The sequence below is a fragment of the Pteropus alecto genome, unplaced genomic scaffold (assembly GCF_000325575.1).
Source record: "Pteropus alecto unplaced genomic scaffold, ASM32557v1 scaffold164, whole genome shotgun sequence".
Classification (NCBI taxonomy): Eukaryota; Metazoa; Chordata; class Mammalia; order Chiroptera; family Pteropodidae; genus Pteropus; species Pteropus alecto.
The window spans coordinates 1012143-1033170 of record NW_006439568.1 but is presented as its reverse complement, the minus strand read 5'-3'; the positions used below and the strand labels follow the sequence as shown (position 1 = coordinate 1033170).

General features: G+C 35.9%; 1 protein-coding gene across 2 annotated transcripts in view; it reads right to left on the bottom strand.

Moving 5' to 3' along the window:
* Positions 1 to 21028, bottom strand: part of COL8A1 (collagen type VIII alpha 1 chain) — a 138850-nt gene that overhangs the window by 54999 nt on the left and 62823 nt on the right. The gene's annotated exons all lie outside the window — the stretch shown is intronic.

Sequence of the window (21028 nt, the reverse complement as noted above, 5' to 3'; positions counted from 1 at the left end):
AACAGCAGTATTCTGAACTTTGGCTCAACCTGTGCATTTTCAGATGTAAATACAGTTTGGGTCAGCCATGGGTGACCTGAGAACTTTTTGTTTCTGGAAAGCCATGAGATCTCAAATACATTCTAGTAATAAAGTTCAGTGATGGTAAATGGACTCAGGGCTTGAATTTTCCATTCCATTTCTCGTGTGGTGTAACTGGCAGGTAATAGAGATAGATACGAAGGAGATACTCCACACACATAGCTGCCTCCATGAAAAAGAAACCCTCCAGATTCAGACTGGGTAGCAGAAAAAGGCTGATCAATACTTTGGAACCTTTTCCCAAATCATTCTTCAATAAATATTGATTGACAGCTACTATGTGCAAGACACAATCCTTAGTGCTGGAGATAAAATGTTGAAAAAACAAAAAAATAGAAACAGCTCCTGCCCTCATGATGATTAATTGCATTAGACAATAAGATTTTTTTTCCAATATCTTCTTCCAAAATTCATTTTTTCCCTTGAATATGGTGAAAATAAAGCCCCAGCCCCTGGCACACCCAGGGTATGGTCTGTGGTTCCACCTGGGGTGCGAAACCAGGACCTTCTGCATGTAAAGCAGACGTGCTAACCGCTACACTATGAAGCCACCTCTGTCTTTTTCTTTCACAGAACAAATGTATAATTAAATGTATGGTTCAATCTGCATTTTTAGATAAATTTTCAAATGTGTCATTGATGGAAATTTAAAGATGAAAAGGATTAAGAATTAAATTAAATGAATGAAACCACAATACCTAGTACTTAAAGTATGTAAAGACCATAAAATCTGTCTCCAGACACATTAATTGATAATGTCCTTGATTTTCTAGATAGACATTTTGAAAATAATTTTTAAAAACTAACTACGAAGCAAGGAAGAAACCACAGAGAAAAAAGAGATACATTTATTTATATAAATACATAAGAACCATTTGCATATAAAAATTATGAACAAAATTAAAAAGCGAAGAGTTTGGTTTATTCTTTAAAAAATTTATACTCTATGTAGGTTTTAAAATGTGACCCCAAATTCTTTGATCCTCCTCTGTGTTCTCTCCCATTGAATCTGGGAGGCCTTGTGACTGCTTTCACCAGTAGGACACAGTGGAGATGGCACTATATAACTTCTGATGCTAGGTCATAAAAGAGTGTGAAGGTGCTGCCTTATGTGCTGGAACACTGCCTTTTGCAGTCCTGAGCCTTCAAGTAACACATCTGAATTTCCTAAAACACTGTAGATGCTCTAGTCAGCAATGCTAACAGAGCTCGGCTTTCTTTCTCTTTCTGCCAGGGCACTAAACATGTGAGTAAAGCCATTTGGGACCCTGTAGATCAGCCAGGTGAGTAACCCATAAGAGCAGGAAAAACTCCCAGCCGAGACCCATAAAATTGTGAGATGAAATATGTGTTGCTTTAAACCACTAAATTTCGAGGTTTATTATGCAGCAGTAGAAAACTGGTTGCATACCCTCTTGTATGTATATTTCACAATAAAAAATTTAAAAATTAAGTGTTAAAGACACTCTGAGAAATTATTTGCCAGAATTGACAAAGACAGTCTCAGTATTCTTTCTATATAAAGAGATCTTACAAATCATTGAGAAAAAACTACTAATACCATGTAGAAAAATGGGAAATTAAATGAACATAAAATTTACAAAAGAAAAATAAAAAGGCTAATAACCATGAAAAAAAGTTCAAATTTATCTGTAAGTAAAAGAAATGTGAACTAAATGAAAATAACTAAAAATTAAAATTTTGGTTATTAAATTGGCAAAGATAAAAATAATATTTAATGTTGGTTTGAGTTAAGTGGGAGTATAAATGACACAAAATTTTTGGAAAATAACTTAATATTGTGTATCTAGAGCTTTTAAAATATCATATTCTTTGACCTTGCTAGGAATCTAGAAATTCAGGTAAGAAAGTAATAATAGAATTGAAGTAAAAAATAAAATGCTTATTATCATTCTATTTATGAGTAAAAATATAGAAACAATCTAAATGTCAATCAATACAGTTAAATACATTATGTATTTCATATTACAGAATATTATTTTATTATTTAGAATACAATTTTGAAGATATTTTATTTGCTAATCCTGACCTGGGGACACAATAGTAGAGCAGAAAAAACTGGTATATTATGTTCACATAGACCAAGCTTTGAATCCTGGATTTGCCACTTACTTTTGCTGGATATTTGCAAATATGATTTATACCTCTGAGTTTCAATTTTTATATAAGGAAAATGGGGCTAAATACCTATTCCGTTGGGTATAGTGATAATTAAATGAAATTATCTGTCTGCTGCCTGTCTGTCTGCATAATAGTTCCTCAGTAAGTAGTATCTCTTTTCTTACAATCTAAAAATACTATCTGAGCTCCATATCCAAATTCACTGACAGTTCTTCCATTCTGTCTTCCTCTATATACATACCCCTTTCCACCATAGTCCAGTCTCTACACCAATAGCCAGAGATATTAAAAATGAAAATGGTCTACAGCCATGCTACTCTGAACAAGCTCGATCCCATCTGATCTTGGAAGCTAAGCAGGGTTGGGCCTAGTTAGTACTTGGATGGGAGACCACCTAGGTGCTGCAGGCATACAAAAAAAAAAAAAAAAAAGGGATTGTAAGCTGAAAAGATCCTTGCAATTTGTGAGGCCAACCAAGAGTTGCCTTGCCAAAAAAAAAAAAGAAAAAAGAAAATGAGTGAGTGAAGTTTCTTGCTTTTATAACTTTTCAATGGTTCCAAATGCATTAAAAACACATCTATTCTTGCTCTACTCTCCACAAAGCAGATGTGGTAAACTTTGAAAAAGTAAATCAGATCACATCATTCTCTTGCTTAACATTCCCACCCCTCGCATCCAATAGCTCCTCATAACACTTAACAACAAACTTAAACGTTTCTTCTGGCTTCCATGCCCCATATAATTCTTACTTTGCCTGCCTCTTAATTTTGCTGCCTCTCTCCCTTGCTCTCTATTCTCCAGCCACACTGGCCTCCTTCAGGAAAACATCATGCTGATCCCCTCTTTCAGGCCTTTGCTGTTCTTCTGCCTGGAATTCTCTTCCCCCAGAAAACTGCATGGCTGGGCCCTTCACCATTTAAATATCAACTTGAATATCACTTCCTCAGAGAGGTGTTTTTGACCATCCAATCTGAAATCAACCACTCATTTTCATGAATCGCTGATTCAATTCTCTAAATTCCACAGTAGGAGTTTTATCTTTCTTACTTAATGATACATTTTATTCATTTATAGTCTGACTGGACATCAATCTTTCTTCTCTCCCTACCCCTCCTTGAGAGCAGGAAACTTATTTGTTTTGTTTTTTTTTTTGTAACATCCCTCGCAACCAGAACTAGGATTGGCACATTGTAGGTGTCCTGTAAATATTTGCTGGATGCCTTCCAAATACTTTTTGTACTTCTGAAACACAGAACTTAGCAATGAAGAAAAAAAAGCATTTGACTTCATTTTAAAAAACAGAAATGTGAATTACATGGGCATTTTTAAAAGCTTTAATGGTTCTGAGTAGAGTAAATTGCTTCAATTTTGAAAAAAGAAACACCTACGAACAAAATCACAACAGCATAAAATTATTTCAGGAGTATGATGAGAGCTCCTCTGTCAAATCAGATACTTTTGAACTATACACCACTCAGCAGGCTCCTTGCTTTGAAATGAAGAATGTGCACCTCTCATCAATATTTTTATTGCTGTCGAACATGTGATTTATTTACTTGATAAGAAATAAGACTCTTCTTTCAGCACTGAAAGTGTTTAAAACAGAGTTTCATTTTTTCGAGGCTGGCTTAATATAAGTTTCTAGAAGGAGGAGTTGTTTTAATTACCCTACTGGGTAGATGGGAGTCAAAACTGTTCCTCTTTGTAATGTACAGCATGGCGACAATAGTTAGCAATACTGTATTGTATATCTGAAAGTTGCTAAGAGAGTAAGTAGATCTTAAAAGTTCTCAACGCATGAAAAAATTTTAACTATGATGATGGCTGTTAACTAGACTTATTGTGGTGATCATTTCGCCGTATATAAAAATATCGATTCATTATGTCATACACCTAAAACTAATATGCTATATGTCAATGATATCTTAATAAAAAAAATAACTAAAAGAAGCAAAACTGTTCCTTTTAGTGTCATTTATTCTGAGATGCAGGAACCTTAGGGGTTGGGTCTTAGTGGTCTGGTAGAAGATTCTATAGTAATAGATCTATTTCTATAAAATCCATGAAAAAAAATCTAAATTGCTATTTATAGATATGCCATACTATTTCAGAAATTATATAACATTCAGACACTCAGGCACAAATTTTGATATATATTTCAATATAGCCTATCTCTACCAGCTTTGAAATTCCTCTGCAAAGCAGGCTGGCTACATTCTTATGATTCTTGAAGAGAAAGGAAATACACATTTTTTAAACATGTCCTTTGGGCTAGTCTCCTTGTTAATTTTGTTATCTATATGGTCTCACCTAATTTTTATAACCATGCAACAAATGAGTTAAGGCAATGAGAAGAGAGTCTATTCTTTCATATAATGTTGAAGGGGAAGGTTGGTGAATCAGAAATCAGCAAAACAAAGGAACTGCCTATGCTTATCCCATTGATATTATCCTAGAATTTAGTTTCAGGTTTTTCAGGGACACTATATTTTACTTCACTGATTCATGGCCATTGTCTGGAGCATGACAAATATTCATTGATCAACAATGCTTTTAAATTGGGCATAAGAATTCCATAGGAACTGTTCATCTAGGTTGTTTAGAAATGCTAGGACTTAGAAAGAGACCTGGGTGAGGCACCTTGAGGTTTCCCAAAACTATTCATATTGCCTCATGGAGTAATACATCTGATTTGGTTTTGTTGCAGCTTAATGATGTCTGGAGAGCTGGAGGAAGGAACTCCACCCATCCGAAGGAACTCCTTAACCTTTCAGCTGATTTTTACAAAAACTTAAGTTTTCAGAGTCTCAGATAAAACTCTAGGATTGAGAATTCCAATTCTACCAAAACAGGAACAATTCTGAATTAATAACTAGATTCTGACAAATTAGAATAACAGGAAAAAAACAAAAACAAAACTAAGCCACCATTGGAGATCTGGATTGCTGGATCACTGGTCTTTTAAGTAGTTTATGGTTAGAGAAGCATCAATTTTCTTTTTTAAATAAAACCTACATTATGGCCTCATAATAGTATTCAGTGGTCACAAAGCTCAAAGAAACTAAGTCTAAATGATCTGGTAGAAGAAAGAACTGAAAAAATCTAAATGTCTAAAGTATATCTGAAATATTTGGATTCCATTAGTTTGGAATAAGGAAGGTGGGAGTAAGAAGTTATTAACACTTCAATGTGTATGAATAAATTTAAGAAATAGTGACTTTAGTTCAGAGAACTGGAGAGCAAAAACCTCTCTGATTGGAATTTAAAATTAGGCCTCTTACAATATATCTTAAGTGATGATATTTGACAGGAAATAGTCTATGAGATTTTTATTCCAGATATATACATTTATGATAAATAGAAATATATCAAATGTTTCCCAGAAGTCCTTCTTCTTTCCTGAGAAAATATAGAAGGCGAAATTATGACCCTTTTCAAATTAAACCATTAGATGGACCTTCAGACAGGATAAAATATTGAGAATTTAATACTGATTCAAGGCATGACCAGAGGTCTTCTAAATAATAGAGTTCAGGAAAAAAATTAAGGCCATATCTTCGTAAGGTAAATATTCAAGAATAATCAGGTATGAAGTCTCCTTATAATTATCCAGATATTTGACATTATAGAGCAATGCTTAAATATAACTAAAAAGTACAAAGTAAGTGCATTCCTTTGTTTGGACAACTATATAATGACATCCTTGTCCAATCTTCTTGTCATTTGCATTATAATCTATCATATATTTGTTCATATACTTAATTAAGTAAGTATATGATTAATTAAAGATTCTACCTCATCTAAGATGACTTGGGAAGCAATTTGTTTTGGACAAGTATAATGAAATTGCCTTGGGTGAGCGAAGTTCGACTTAGTTTTACCTTCAGTTAAAAGTTGATTTAGTACTAGACTTATCTGGGTGGTCACTTTGTAAGTTATAGAAATGTCTAATCACTATGTTATCTACCTGAAACTAATATAATATTATATGTCAACTATAATTGAAAATTTTTTAAAAATTAAAAAAATTTAATCTTGCTTAAGATTAATTGGTGATAATGACTCAGTAGTATCTAACAAATTAAAATAATGCCCTGAAATGATCATTTTCTGTATCTTTGAAATAAATGTGAAAAAATTCAAGTGTATCTTTGTCTTGTGGAATAACTGTGATCCAGACCATGGCAGGAAGAAGCAGGAAGGAGAAAAAAAATGTGTTGTGTGTATTTGGGATATGATTCAAGTTCTGAAACATTTCCTAACCTTCCTCATAGAAAGATTGGGAAGAGAACCAGATTCTCTTGGGACATCAGGATAAAGCTGAGCACCATTTTTGGTCAGAAGTTAATAATTTCAATGCTTCAGTGTTTTAGATGATAGTTTTTTTACACTTGAATGTGATGGTTCCCCCTACCCTCATAACAAATGATATTGCCTATAATCCAAAGTCAAAGTCAATTTACAGAGAGAGTGCTCTTAAAAAAAAATATTGTTCTAAAGTAAGCCATAATTCAACAGTAATAGTAGTAGCCATTAGTTGTTCAGGATGTCTTCTATGGCTGGCTGTGTGCTAAATATATTAAATGATATATATTATGTCATTTAATCCCTACCATGATCTTGCAATAAAGCATTCTTCTTATATTTAAGATAGTTAAATAAAACTTTAAATTAACTAATTCACACACACATTATGAAAATAGAGTCTAAGTTTTGTTCTTCTCTCACTGTCCAGCACAAAATAAGTGGCTCATAATTGATGTCTAGAAAATATTTGTTTAATTAAATGAAATGCTATTTTCTGTGCTTTCCCTGAGGCAAGGGTTTTCATCAATCATTTTGTTCTTTGATGTAAATTGGAAGACTCTTGTGATGAACAGGCATTGAAAAATTTTAACCCAACTAAAAAATGTGGATCAACTTGTCTCTGTCCTCTTGAGCCAATGAAGAAGACTGGTATAAAGGAAGGTTGGAGAGAGAGTTTGTGGGGATTGGTGGGAAGAAGTATTAATTCTGATGAAAATGAGTTTTGTTCCTTCTGGGCTGTAAACATAAAGAAATAAGAAAGCCAAGATACTATGAACTTGATAGTCTTCCATGGAGTGTCTGAAATATATGGTGATGGGTACTGACATTTGATGATTTGACCTCAGCAAGATTAGGCTTACATACAAGAGAAAGGAGGGTCATGGTGGAGGGAAAACTCCCAAATAAATGCACTCTTGTTTTCTGTGCATTTCAGATCCTGGTTTTATTAGATTTTCTAGTTGTTGACTAGTCCCTTGCCAGCACCGCTCAGTTCCAGATGGTCTCTGACACCCATTATGGCTTTGGTGTGTTGCAAATAGGAGAACCACGGATAACAGAGATCCTAAGAATTGAGTCTCCAGCTTCGATTAATCCATGGGTCTTTTTTTTTTTTTTTCAATCATGCCAGGAACCATCACTGTCAAGCACGATCACACTGCCCGCCTGCGTGTGTACCCACAGTACTATGCATAGCAAGTTAAACAGGCTCCACGCCTCGCCTCTAGGAGTGCACATTAAAAACCAGACAGTAGATGTGCTGAGCACAGTGGGGCAAACAGATGCACAGTCATATAAACAAAGAAGTACAACACATTAGAGGATTTGAGTATAAACTGTGAGTGCAAGTGTTTGTATGCCGGATATAAGGGAAAACTGCAATTTGCAGAGAACTTGCTGGAGTCTGTGTGAAGGTAAGGAAGCAGAGGGTAATGTTTGTGGTGGAATTATCCTGCTTATTTCTATTAGGAGGAAAAACAGTTTTCCTTGAGAGTAAGGAAGGTTTTTACTTTCACAGTTATCTACTCTTGAGGGCACATGCATTATGACTTAAGTCTAGTTTCTGCTAAGAGATTCAGTTGTAACCAGCCTAAAGGAGGAAAAAAAAAGTATTAATCAAAGCGTTGCCTGCCAGAGAGAGTTCATAAGCCTTCTTTCCACTGGAAACCAGGCTAAAAAGAAAATAAAAACCAGAATGTATTATAATTGTACATTCCACTTATAACCAACTAGCACATGACAATTGATTTTCCAAGGAAATGATTACTTTGAATGATTCTCTCTCTCTCTCTCTCTCTCTCTCTCTCTCTCTCTCTGCAACATTTCTTGCCATCGTGTAGCATTTACTATCTTTGACATCTTGGACATTGTCAGGAATTAATCTGAACTTACAGAATTCAGCTGAAAGCGAATTCCAGGCAGATCTCTACCTCAACCACCCTGGGCTGATAGGTATCTCCCTTCTCTTAAATATATCCAGATAGAGAATTTGAAAACCTCCTCAGGAATCTTTTCCAGGGTTTATAAAACCTTCACTGCCAATAAGATCTTTCCATCTAACTTAAATTTATTTGGTTGTAATTTAAATTCATTTCCTCTTTTTCTTTCCTCATTAGAGGAGAGTATTACCCCAACAGTCATTCCTCTAAATATAGCTGTTAAATACACCTCAGGCTTCTTTCCTGGACTCACAGGACTTCTATTTCAGATGTCTTCAATTTATAATTTTTTTGCACTTTGGCCTCTGGATTTTTCTCAACATAAAGCAATCTGCTAAGAGCCTTTAAAAATTTTGAGTTTCCATAATTGATTTCATGAGGTTTATTCTATAAACATTGACATGTTGATATGTCCCATTTTTCTAGTCTCAACTGGATCTTATTTGCAAGGTCATAAAAATCTTAAAGGAATATTGGAATTTATGTTTCACACTTTCTTGGAATGAGAGAGATGATAGTCTCAATAGACTACTTCCTAGGTCTTAACATGTTGGACAAGTAATTTACCTCTAAATATCACAATGGGAGGAATAGCTTAGTTTTTGCAATTATAAAATGAGAAAGTGGAGAAAATAATTTAAAAGTTTTATCCACCTTTAATGTCCAACAATTCTACGAATATGTTTTAAGTAGTCTTTTGGCCAAAAAGAGCAGCTATTTCTCTTAACTACTACTATTTTTACCCACAGAGGTCATTGTATTGACCTTTTATGATTTCTCAGTCAAGAACCTCTAAACTCTATTTTAAAAACTTTTAATTGAAGTATAACTTACATATTTTAATATAAGTCCTCTCAGGTATCTATTTCTGCTTATACAACAAAGGGTGGGAGTTTTTGTATATGCTAAATAATTTTTTAGTTTATTATTGCCTGAATGTTTTTGCATAGCCACTGTTCTCCTATATTAAATAGCTTTAGTCCACTGGAAAGGAGACTGTAATTCTATGTCTCTATCCACATAAATATATTTCTTGTTTTTCATGTCTTGAGATCTTTTAAAGTCCATACTATCAAAATGAGCATTTTCGAATATGATGACAGAGTTCCCTTTAAAAGATAATTCCTCTATTTCAAACACTTAAGTAGTATGGAATTTTAAAAAAAGATCTGTATTATTTTTTGAAAGAATTCTCAAAAGTAGGGCATTGAAAAAAGTCCATGGCAGAAGTATTTTGGGATGGAGCTCTTTCTCCAGTGATTCTACTACTGAGTGATCAATTTTCACTTTATTTCCTTTTAAACTTCTGCTGAACTTAGAATTAAGCATCACAAAGCACATCAGGGTTAGCCACATTACCTCTCTCACTTAAAAAGCCCAGTGTCTGCTGCAATATTCTCAGGGATTTTGTACTAAAGGTAAATTTCTTCTGCTCTTTTGCTTTTCGTGCATCAGCCTGGCCTGGCCTGCCTTTGCCCCTTCTCTTGCAGACACAGCTTACTTTTAAGTCATTTTCTGCTCAACTTAAAAAATGTTCTTTGTCAAACCTAATGGCTAATTAAACAAGGAAAGTCTGAATTTAATCATACTCCAGATAGCAAAATGAGGTGAAGAAGTGTATGAACTTGAGCCACTCTTCTTTTATTACAAAGTTGCAGCAATTTATTTTCTACTGCAAACAACCAGTCTACCTGGGTTTTAAGCTACTTCCTTGCTCTTCTGTCGGCATCACCATGTCCCTGTCATCTTTCTCCCTCAACTCTGTCCATGCAGGCTGCAGTGGCAGCTTTGAACCAACAGAGTACAAAGAAAGTGTTCTGGACTCACTGGCTGTCTGGTCTGTTTAGCAATCAGCTGACATTTCTAATGATTCTTTTCCTGTTTTTTTTTTTTTTTTGGCCCATCTTTCACTACCCAGCTCACACTACATGTCCCTGAGTAACACTTGCATTTTTCCAGCAGTAGGTATGCCTCCTGGCTTTGGTGTTGAAGTTGGTGGTGAGTAAGGAGTGTGGCGTGCTTGTGTTCCCCTATTTTTAGTGTTATTCCTGAAATTCGAAATGGCTTAGAGAATGCTCTCCAGCACTCCTTATTTTAATCCTTTCAACAAATCTCCAAGTTAGTCTATTACTCCCACTTAATAGGTGAGCAAAGTGAGAAGTGTTAAGTCACTTTCCCACACAATTACCACATTGTGTGTGATGTGTGCTCTAGGAGCCACTTGTTCATCTCTGTCAGTACAGGGTATCTGTAGAACTTTTCTCCAACACCAAATTTCAAATGAATCAATTATTTTTTCTCTATCAGCTTTCTTCACGGACCAACATTCGCATCAGTACATAGTAATTGGGAATATGAGGGTGTGGATGTTGGTCTCTAATGATACCTCTTTGCTCTTGGCGATCTTTCCTAGTTCTTCCATTGCTGCACTTCTGAATTTCAGCCTCCTCTTGATTTATTGGCTGCACTCTCCACTTGAATTGATGACAGAACCAAGGCAAACAAAATCTTTAACAATCTCAATGTCTTCATTGTCTATGTTAAAGTTGTTTATATCTTCTTTTCATGATTTTTTGTCTTCTTGAGGTTCAAATACAATCCTGCTTTGGCACTTTTTTTTTTGTTTTCATCAGAAGTTATTCAAATTATTGCTACCCTGTGCTAGTAAGATGGTGTCATCTACATATCTTATGTTATTGATATTTCTTCCACTGATTTTTACTCTTCAGTGTAACCCAGAATTTTGAATTTTGAATCTCGGCTCTTAACTTTTTATTATATTTATTTAATATTTAATATTCTATCATCATCATCATTGACATGAGGCACTCAATAAATACATACTAAATAAAGAGAGGCTGGAATAAGAAGTATTTTCCTAGGATGTGCCAGTTCCACATCATGCTTATTTAATGGCATTCCGGTGCAAATAAGTATGCAATGGGTTTTTTTTTTATATACTAATTTTGGCTCATAGCATTCTATATTATTCATCTTTCATCACATATAGGCTTAATAAAGTTTTTCTTACCCCAGAAAAAAGTTTCACTTCTAAGGACAGAACTTATTGCCAGAAATCAATGCTGCAGAGTAAAAACCTCATTTAGAAACTGTCAATCACCTGGGCAGTTTGAAATGAATTTTCTCTGCACTTCGAAGAAAGGAATATGGGATAGAATTAGAAGCAGCTTGTTTGTTGTCCTTTCCTGCCCTCCCTAATTAGTTTTAATTAGTTCAAAACCTCAATCAAACTTGCCAGTTTTAAGTTTTTGTAATAGCTTTTGTGGATTCTCAGAAGTTAATCAAGAATGGTTAAAGAAACAAGAAAATGTTTGTTCTCCTTTCTGCCCCCTGCCTAGTTCACTGAGTATTAGTTGAATACCTACTATGAGTACATTCATCACAGTATTCTGCTCCACTGCAATTAGATAAACCTAAGTCATGGCAATTGTCTTCAAGGGGCCATTGGTCTAATTGGGAAGATAAAATGCACTTAAGAAATCATGAGGAGAACATCACAGATAGCAGGTAATTGTGTTCTTGTTGTGTGTACTAGCATTGAGGACTGTAGGAGTGTAGAAGAAAGGAAGATTCATGAGTGCCAAAGAAGTGAGGGAAGATATGGAAGAGAGAGGAGACAGGGTCTTGTAATCTGAACAAGAGTTGGGTAAATGAAGAGGAGAGGGGAGATCATTGTGAATACGGGGAAAGATTTGATAATGGAATAATTGTTTATGAGATCATAAAGACACTGCTCTGGTTAGAAGAAAAAAAACATTTTGGAGATTGATGAACAATATGTGCCCATGTGGTGAAGAGTATCCTTGAATGACAAGCAGAACAATAATAAAAATTTTAGGGTTAATGAGCCCTTAGAGAGTATCTGAATTGGGCAATTCCATTCACAACAAATAATCTAGCCCCAAATTTATCGCCCGTTTGTAATACCGGGCAAGTCAATCTTTCTGAAAGAGCACCATTAGTTAAAAAGTATCAGAATCATAACTGGATTGGAAGAGGTTTTAAGTTATAAACCTAACTGGGACTCTGTCTTTTTCTGATGCTGGCTCATCACTAAGTTTCATGATCTTGTGAAAATTACTTATCTTAGTCAGTAGGCTCTCAGTTTTCACATCTGTAAATAATAGGAGTTAGACCACTTAATTTTTAATGAAACTTTGAACTCGAAGACTTATGACTTTATGATTCCTTTTTCACTTTTGCACCCATGTGATTGTTTATAATTGATGAACTAGGATGGAATTTCAGACTAAACTAACTGCCTGGAATTTCTCTTAAGTGGATTGTTCTATGTAGCATGTTGGATATGTCATGCTTTTGTGCAGTCATAATCAGTCAAATAATAAGATCAAAGATCTTAAGCCTAAAAATAAGCCTTGCCAGTCAGAAGCTGAAATAGAAAACAGTGCTCAGTCAGTTCCTACCTTCCATAAATGGAGTGATGTTGGTGATGATTATAGAGAATAATATATGCCATTTACTAAATATTTATTTTGCACTAATAATTTTACATGTAGTATGTATCATTTATTTAACCACTTATCATGTAAATATTATCTTCTATTTATTTCACAAAATGCAGAGTTTCAATGACTTTCCCAAAGTCACCTAACTCACCAGTAGCAATGCTAAGATTCAGTTCCAGGCCACACACAAACTTATGCATTTTTTAAAAACAGGAAATGTCTCCTTGCTCAGCATAGAATTCCAGGGCATACACTGCTGAAACTTAACATAGGTGCTGTTCTATATGCAACTGAGAAAAACTGTGGCACATAGAAAAGATGAAAGAATTAGATTCCTTAGAAATAATTAGGATTTTAAATTCTCTATTATTTATAGTCCAGAAAGTCAAATACCATGCCTGGAATTTAAAAGTGACTGAACAATCTTATGACTAATAATAGCATTTGTAGTCATGAGGATTGAAAAAAAAAAAGGAGCCAACAGCAAGCTTTAAGGTCAAACATTCAGCACCAAGGGGTTAGCAAAATACTTTTTTCCCGAAGTTTAAATGTCATGCAAAGAAATGCTGAGGATTGACTGCAATCTTGGATTGCACCATTAAGAGGTCTTTTGACTCATCTGATATGACAGGAAGGCCACCTATTACTTTTCCTGCCTGGGTTTTTATTTTTTCCATCATTGTTGACAAGGTGTGCTGATTGAAATTCTTGTTACTTAATTCTTGTTATTTAATAAGCTTTCTTTTTTTGTGTGTGGCACATTTTAGAGCATGCATATAAAAATTCCACTGGCATTATTAAATGGATCTATGCATTATCTTCAGGGAGTTAATGAATTTGCATTTTGGTTTTAATCATTCTGACGGAATGTTTGTCTTAAAAGTAATTTTTTCCAGTGCAACTCTGTAGTGCTTATTCGAGAAACTGGTCGAATGGATGAACTTTCACAGGATGATGGAATTCAGATAAATGGCTCTTCTCAACCAACATAAGAATTAGAATGCTCGGAGCAGTATTTTGCATATGTTCATGCATCAATCAGTTGCAGTTAATAAGTGTGCTAAGAAAAGTGTTGCCGTATGCTATACCAGGTTACTTCTGGCTCTGTAATTACCAACTTATGAATGCCAGTGTATGGTAGACTGAGATGTGGCACATCAGAATTTAATTTAGAATGAAAAGGGTATCACATAGTAAGCAGTTTGCTAATTGCAAATTCTTTTACCTTTAGATGGAAGGGGTTATACTATTGTAAAGTTGTACTCATTTTCATAAGGGCAAACAGACATGCCCCAGAGCGAGATCTTTTAATTCTCTCTCATGCACTCCATGAAATATAGAAATACAATAGGTTATTCATAGACGCAGTCTTCAGGGGTCCACAAGTCTTTGCAGATTGGCCTAGAACATAAACATTTCAGGTCCCCACCCTAACCCTACTTTTAGCAACTCCCTTACTAATGACTTGCTCTAAGTTACTCCTTTCAAGGAGAAAAGGAGGACTTCAAAATCAGAATGCATGCCTTTGTTTATTCTCTCATTTCCTCAGACCTTAAGAATTATTTTCTCTTTGCTGACAGTTTATGTAGCTCTGGCTCCAAGAAATTTTTGCTCGTTCTGAGATACACGCAGGAAAGAGTTGCACTGGAAGGCAACTCTTTCATTACAGATGCCAAGTGTTGAAAGCATAAATAGCCTCTTGCATTTCAAAAAAACATGTAATAAAAAGGAAAGCAGTTAACAGAACTCATTCTACCTATCTGGATTAGGATTATTCATAGGGAGCCAGTGTCAGGACATGGCACTACCACCTGCCCAATGGCATATGCCTAATACTTCGGAGTCATTCTTGATTCTCATTTTCCTCTCATTTCCCTTGTCTAAACCATTGTAAGACCTGTCAGTTCTATCTTTAAAATATATCACTAATATATGCACCTCTCACAGTCACTACCATTTTTCAATTGTTTACTGTGACAGTCTCTTAAATGTTCTTCCTGTGGCCACTCTTATACCCCCATTCCACCTGACAGCTCCTTCTCCACCCAGTAGGCATATGGATCCACTAAAATTATAAATCAGGTCAGGCCATCCCTTTATCCCAAACTTTCCAATGACATTTGATGCACTTAGATAAAACACAAACTCCCCTTAGCTTAGAAAGCCCTATATGAACCTTCAACTCCATCTTATACTTGACTCAACTGTGCTCATTTTCCTATAACTATAATGACCTTCTTGCTCTTTCTATAACACTCCAAGCTTACTCCTGTCCCTAAGAACTTTTCATTACAATTCCTCTGGTCTGGAACATTCTTTCAAAATTTTAAATAATTCAGGTCTAAGCCCAGATGTCATTTTCTCAGAGGGGTCTCCCTTATGGCAAGTGGCTCTTTCTCTCCGACATCATTCTCTGTAGAATTCCCTATTTATTCTTCATAGCACTTGTCATCTGAAAATAATTTATTTATTTGTTTTCTTGTTTATTTCTGTGTCTCCACTAAACTATGACCTCCTCAGAGAAATAATTTTGTCTGTCTGGTTCTTTGCTGTGCTCCCAGAGCCTAAAATCATGCCTCAAATATTTGTTGAATAAATGAATGGATGGACAGATGGAGAGATGAATGATGGATAGATGAATGGAAACAGATCCCAGGACCAATGCCAATGAACATAAAAGGAGCTGCTCACAGGTGGTCAGTAGGATGCAGAAATATATTTAAGTTGCAATAGCCCCAGAACAAAGGTCAGTTTCTCAGATAGATTCCATTTCGTCATTATGTCTGTTGAAATTTTGTGAAGCACTAGAACACTGCATCAAGAACTCCATAAGTTATTTGTTTCTTACAGAATGTGGAAATTTTATGAAATTGGCTTTAGCAACTGCTGCCTTCAGCCAGCTGGTCCTAATGTTTATGCTTTACTTTCATGGTGGACGGTGCCCTTGGGGAAAATTGAATGTCATGGCTTTGAGGTGGGTCAAGTTTTAGGAAGTCCAGTAGAACACTAAGTCGAAAACAGATGGTCTGGATACAAAGGAAGATAGAGCTACTTACATTACAGCTACAATTGTGTGGTGGTGGTCTCTGGCCTACTAGTTATAAATACCTGTGTTTTAAAACACATCCAGGAAGAGATATGTCAGGAGCTGTCATTTAAAATGTGAAAGTCTCAATTCGTCATCCAAGTGTATCAATGGTTAGACTCCCAGTTGGATGTGTTTTCCATTTGCCTAATTACAAACATTAACCTGGAGATACATCCAGGCTGCCTTTTTCTCCTCCACTCTCATCAGAGTCCTAAGCTTCCAGCATTCTGTTTTTATACAGGAAGCCAGATTAAGTAAAACAACTTCTCTCCATAAGATAATTCCTCTAGTGACCAGTCTGGGGCAAGTTGTCTCCTCCTGTGCAAATACACACTCTATATTTCAATAGAACACTGTTAATATTTCTTTTAATTGTATTTTCTTCAAAATCCACTCCCACAGCCTGTAATACTCTTAAAAAGTAAGCCAAGGAATTACAGTGGCAACTTTATTCAAACAATACCACTGTTCCTTGAGAGAAGGATTAAACAGGGCTCTAGGCAGCTGTCTGGCAGGATGCTTATCTCACCAAGAGGTTGCCCAGTGCCTAGGATCAAGACAGAAAGAATGCTTTAGGGAGAAGGCACTAAAGGTCTTAACTGATGCAGGAGGCAAGTAACCTTGCTAAAAGAGTTTACAGTTTTATTCCACAGAGGATTATGGATTATATTTTAGGAGGTGTTAACCAATTACCATTTAACTGGTTTCTCTCTTCCTTAGTCTGTTTCTAGCAAGTTCCTGGGACACCAAAAAGAGAAGAAATATGTCCTGTTCTTTTTCAATTTTAAAACTTAAGTAGGCTGCACATGGGACATGAGAAGACTTTGGTGGAAAGTGGAAGGGATCACTCTTGATTAAGTTCAACATACTTCGTGATATTCATTCTGGCTCTGTCCTTACTGTTGGTATGAACTTGGGCAAGTTACCTGAATTTCTCTGTTCCTCAGTTTCCTTATCTGTAAAATGGGGACTATAATAAGAAGTAATTCTCAGAATTATAATCAGCATTAAAATAATGTTTGCAAAGTACATAGGAGAGGTCTGGCACAAAACAAGCACTCTATAAGTGTTGGCTGCTATTAGAGATTTTATTTCAATTTTCTCCTTTGCTCAGGTTGGACAATTTGTCCTTAGTATTGCTAGGACTTTTCTTTCTCAATGTTTGAGCCGCAAAGGCATCAAAAGTCTCCTACTGGATTGACCAACTGTCTCAGGTTGCCAAGACTGAGGGGTTTCCAGGGAGGCTGGACCTTTGGTGCCAGAAACAGGAAGAGACTAGGCAAACCAGGTTGGGAAGTCACTCTACCTTTGGGAAAGTCTAATGCCTGATTCTCGGTTCTGTGAGGTTTTCCCAAGGCTAGGCAACCCTTCAAAAAATAGTAACTCTGAGACTCTGTGAAATCCACCTTGCTTTTGGAAAATCTTTAGATCTTTTTCCTTACGTCATCTCTGCAGACATGGGGCAAAAGGCAGTGCTGTGTTTCACATGCCAAGGGAAAGTGGAGTTCTCTAGGCATCTTCAGCTGCTTGGTTTTCAATTTAGGGCTTATAAATCACGGGCCCGGATGTCCGGCAGGCTGGGAGGTGGACCATGGAAAGGAATCAGGATAAACGGAAATGACTTTTGCCATTGGCTTGGCCAGTACACCTTGCCAAGAGGTTTTCCTCTCAATTTTAAACAGATCAGTGTTATAAGGGGAAATGTACTCCATATGTTCCTCATGCCTTTACCTTCGATTCACAAAAATGCCATCTTCTCAGAGAGGTAGAGTTTCCAGGAATAGTGTGGAATCTTTTCCCTCAAAGGAAGTACCACTTGAATAGTCACAAATAACTCAGTTTTTCTTCATAGTTCTTGGCGGGGATAATAAGATCTGATTTTAGTTTCTACCCAAATGACCCCATGTGCATTCTCTCCTAACCATTTAAAAATTTTCATTCCAAAGTATAACTTTGTCCCTTTCTAAAGAGTACAGATTTTCTCTTTTGTTCACTTCCAAGTTTACCTGAATTTAATAGCGGTCATCAAAAACCTGACAGGCTTAAGTATTTTTATGAGTGGAAAAAAAGTCACAAACCAAGATCATTACTTCTATTTATTGATAGCATTAAAATGGTGTTTTGTTTTGTTTTGTTTGTTTGTTTGTTTTTTAAATTTTAACCAGCTTTAGTTTGAAGACATAAATCATCGTTAGGGAGGCAGATAGAAAATATTATTCCGAATTTGCTAATCTTTTCTTCCCTGAAAAATTCTGTTAAAGAACCATGCTATTTAGTTTAATCTTATATTTCTCTATATCCTATATCCTCTCCCTCTACTCTGAAAGTAAAATTCACCTGTTTTTCTGTGATCCCATCAATGGCCTCTAAGCTCCGAAGTGGTTAAGTCTGTCAGTGGTCTGAGGATCAGACAAGCCTGAAATCCATTGTCATTTATCAGTCAGCAGCCCCACCCCCACCTCCTCCAGGTATTAGGTCACCTCCATTTGTTTGTCTGGTGAGAACTGGCTTCCTTTTCTGAGACTGGAAGCCAGATTGGTTCAACACCAGAATAGGAACCTGGAACTGACATTGGTTTTGCAGATGTGCAAAAAAATCCCAGGAGTTTTGAAAAAAAAAGAAAGAAAAGAGGGAAAGCTTTTGAGAAGAGAAGAGAAAGTGTTTTCAGAAGTCTGAAAACAAAGCAATTAATCATATGGTGACGATTACACTTGTTTCTATTAAAGTGACTCACTTTCCCTGCATTTTCAGAATATAATTCAATTCCATATTTATGTAACTACTGAATAACTATCACCATTTTTTCTTTGTTTTCTCTTTTTGTTGTTCTCAAAGTCAGAGGCTTTCAAATTGCCTTCTTACTCCTAAACTCGAAAAGGAAATGATTTCATATGTGAGATAATGAAGTGAAAAAGCAGCGCCTGATCACTGCAAAGATTTACAATTGGAAAAAAAAAATGTCTAAGAAAGAGTCTTGGAATTGTCATAGTAAATTTCTCAGGGCAGCCAAACCTTCTCAGGACCCTCCCCTCCACCACTGATGGTTCGAGGACAGATTTGCCTTTTGGTACTCAAATTGAGTTAGAAAATGGTAAATTTCATTTCTTATAGGTACAGCCCTGGAGTGGAGCCAGAAATTAAGTAAGAAAATATACCTCCCATTTACCCAGTTCTTCAAGAAATGAGGACTTAATAGCAGAAATTTCCAGACTCTTAACAGTGCAGGTGGCATGGGCCCTGGACTTACATAGAAAGGATGTCGACTTTACCACTTGTAAGGCTGGAAAGCTAGCTTTACCGCCTGTTATTTGTGTGACTGTGGGCTAGTTACTTAATGTCTCTAACTCAATCATCTCATCTAACAAATAAGAGTAGTAATAATAATGATAATATTAACAATAATAATACTTATGCCTGGTACAAATGCTATCAAACCTGTACCTGGTACAAACATTATTATTAAAAGTTAACAGATTGACTGTTCCTCCTGACGGTAGCTGAGTAAGTGGATTAAACTCTTGTAAGGTCACTGAAAACCTCTTCTTTAGGCTCACATTTCTTCAGCTTCAGTTCATTCAGTGTTTTCTGGAATTTTGTTTATGGGGCACTGGAAACTTAGTTTGGTTTAACAATGTCCCTCTTATTCGAACATCACTGGCATTCCTTAAAATAGTTATAATTTTATTATTTTTCTGTGTTAAATCCTCTTACTGGTGCTTAGAGAATACATGGAGATAACACAGCTGCTTTGTTTTATATGTACTTGTACGTACTTTAAACGTGGCTTTTCCTCTGTCACAACCTGCTCCTCCCCCACGGATGCCACTTCTTTTCTGGGTAGGGCAAGGAGAGAGAATATTTGAGGAGTAGCCCAGTTGAAGTTCAGAAAATATCCCAGTTCTATAGATGACAGTGCTGTGCACCAGAATTCCTAGGTCATCTTTTTCTAGTTTAACATATAACCCAGAATTTTGTTTTTGAGAGATAATCTCTTTTGTGAATTAAATAGCCAGGCTCTCCTTACACACGAGAAGGAAGTTGGGTGTGTGATTAGAAGGGATATCCTTATGTATCATTGTCTTTCTTTAACTGAATTTTGACATAAAGTTCTTTGTGTTTTAAGCTTCGTTCTGGAAAATCTTTCAAAAAATATCACAACAAAAGGCTCATCTTCTGGGCAAAAATTAAATTTTAATCATTGACCTTACCTCTGTTGCTATTCAGAACATTGCTGGTGATCGATCATACAGGTCCAACAGAATGGATATGAGGTCAGATTCAATGTGGAAAGACACATGAGCATTCTGTGGGTTCCTGTTCTTGACTAAATTCTTCATAAAAACTTGTTTCAATTGTTTTATCATTTTTTGTTAAAAGTGGAATTAGATTAATTCCTGAAATTGGAAATTCCTTTAAGAAAACAGTTCTGAAAAGTTGCTTTGTTTCAATTCAGTTCAATAAATATTTATTGAGCACCTACTATAAGCTAGAAAATGCCAAGGTCTTAAAACTCAATTATGTCCTTGACCTGATGGAGCTTATGGTCTGATGCAGAGGACAGATGTTAAACAAGTTAATTATCAGTATGGTAGAGAGTGGACAGGAGCAATGGGAGGGTAGAACACAGGAATTAAATAACTTAGTGCAGAGCAGAGTTTCTCAAACTTTCATGTACATATAAATCTCCTGGGAGTTTGTTAAAATTCGGTTTTCTGGGTCTTGATCATTCTGATGCAGGAGGTTCACAGGCCACACTTTGGGAATAATGGTATAATGCAACAGGAAAGGCTGCCTTTCAAATTGTAGCTTAGCCAAGATCTGAAGAATGAGAAAGAGTTGCTTTTTTAGTGGCAGTTGGAGGAAGAATGTCCAGGCAGATAAAAGCAGAAAGTAATGTGCTAGAGATGGGGTAAGAGAGGTACAGAATGATGGGCTATGTTTCTCTGGGGGCCCCAAACTCAGTGGGTCCAGGGAAAGAATCCTGG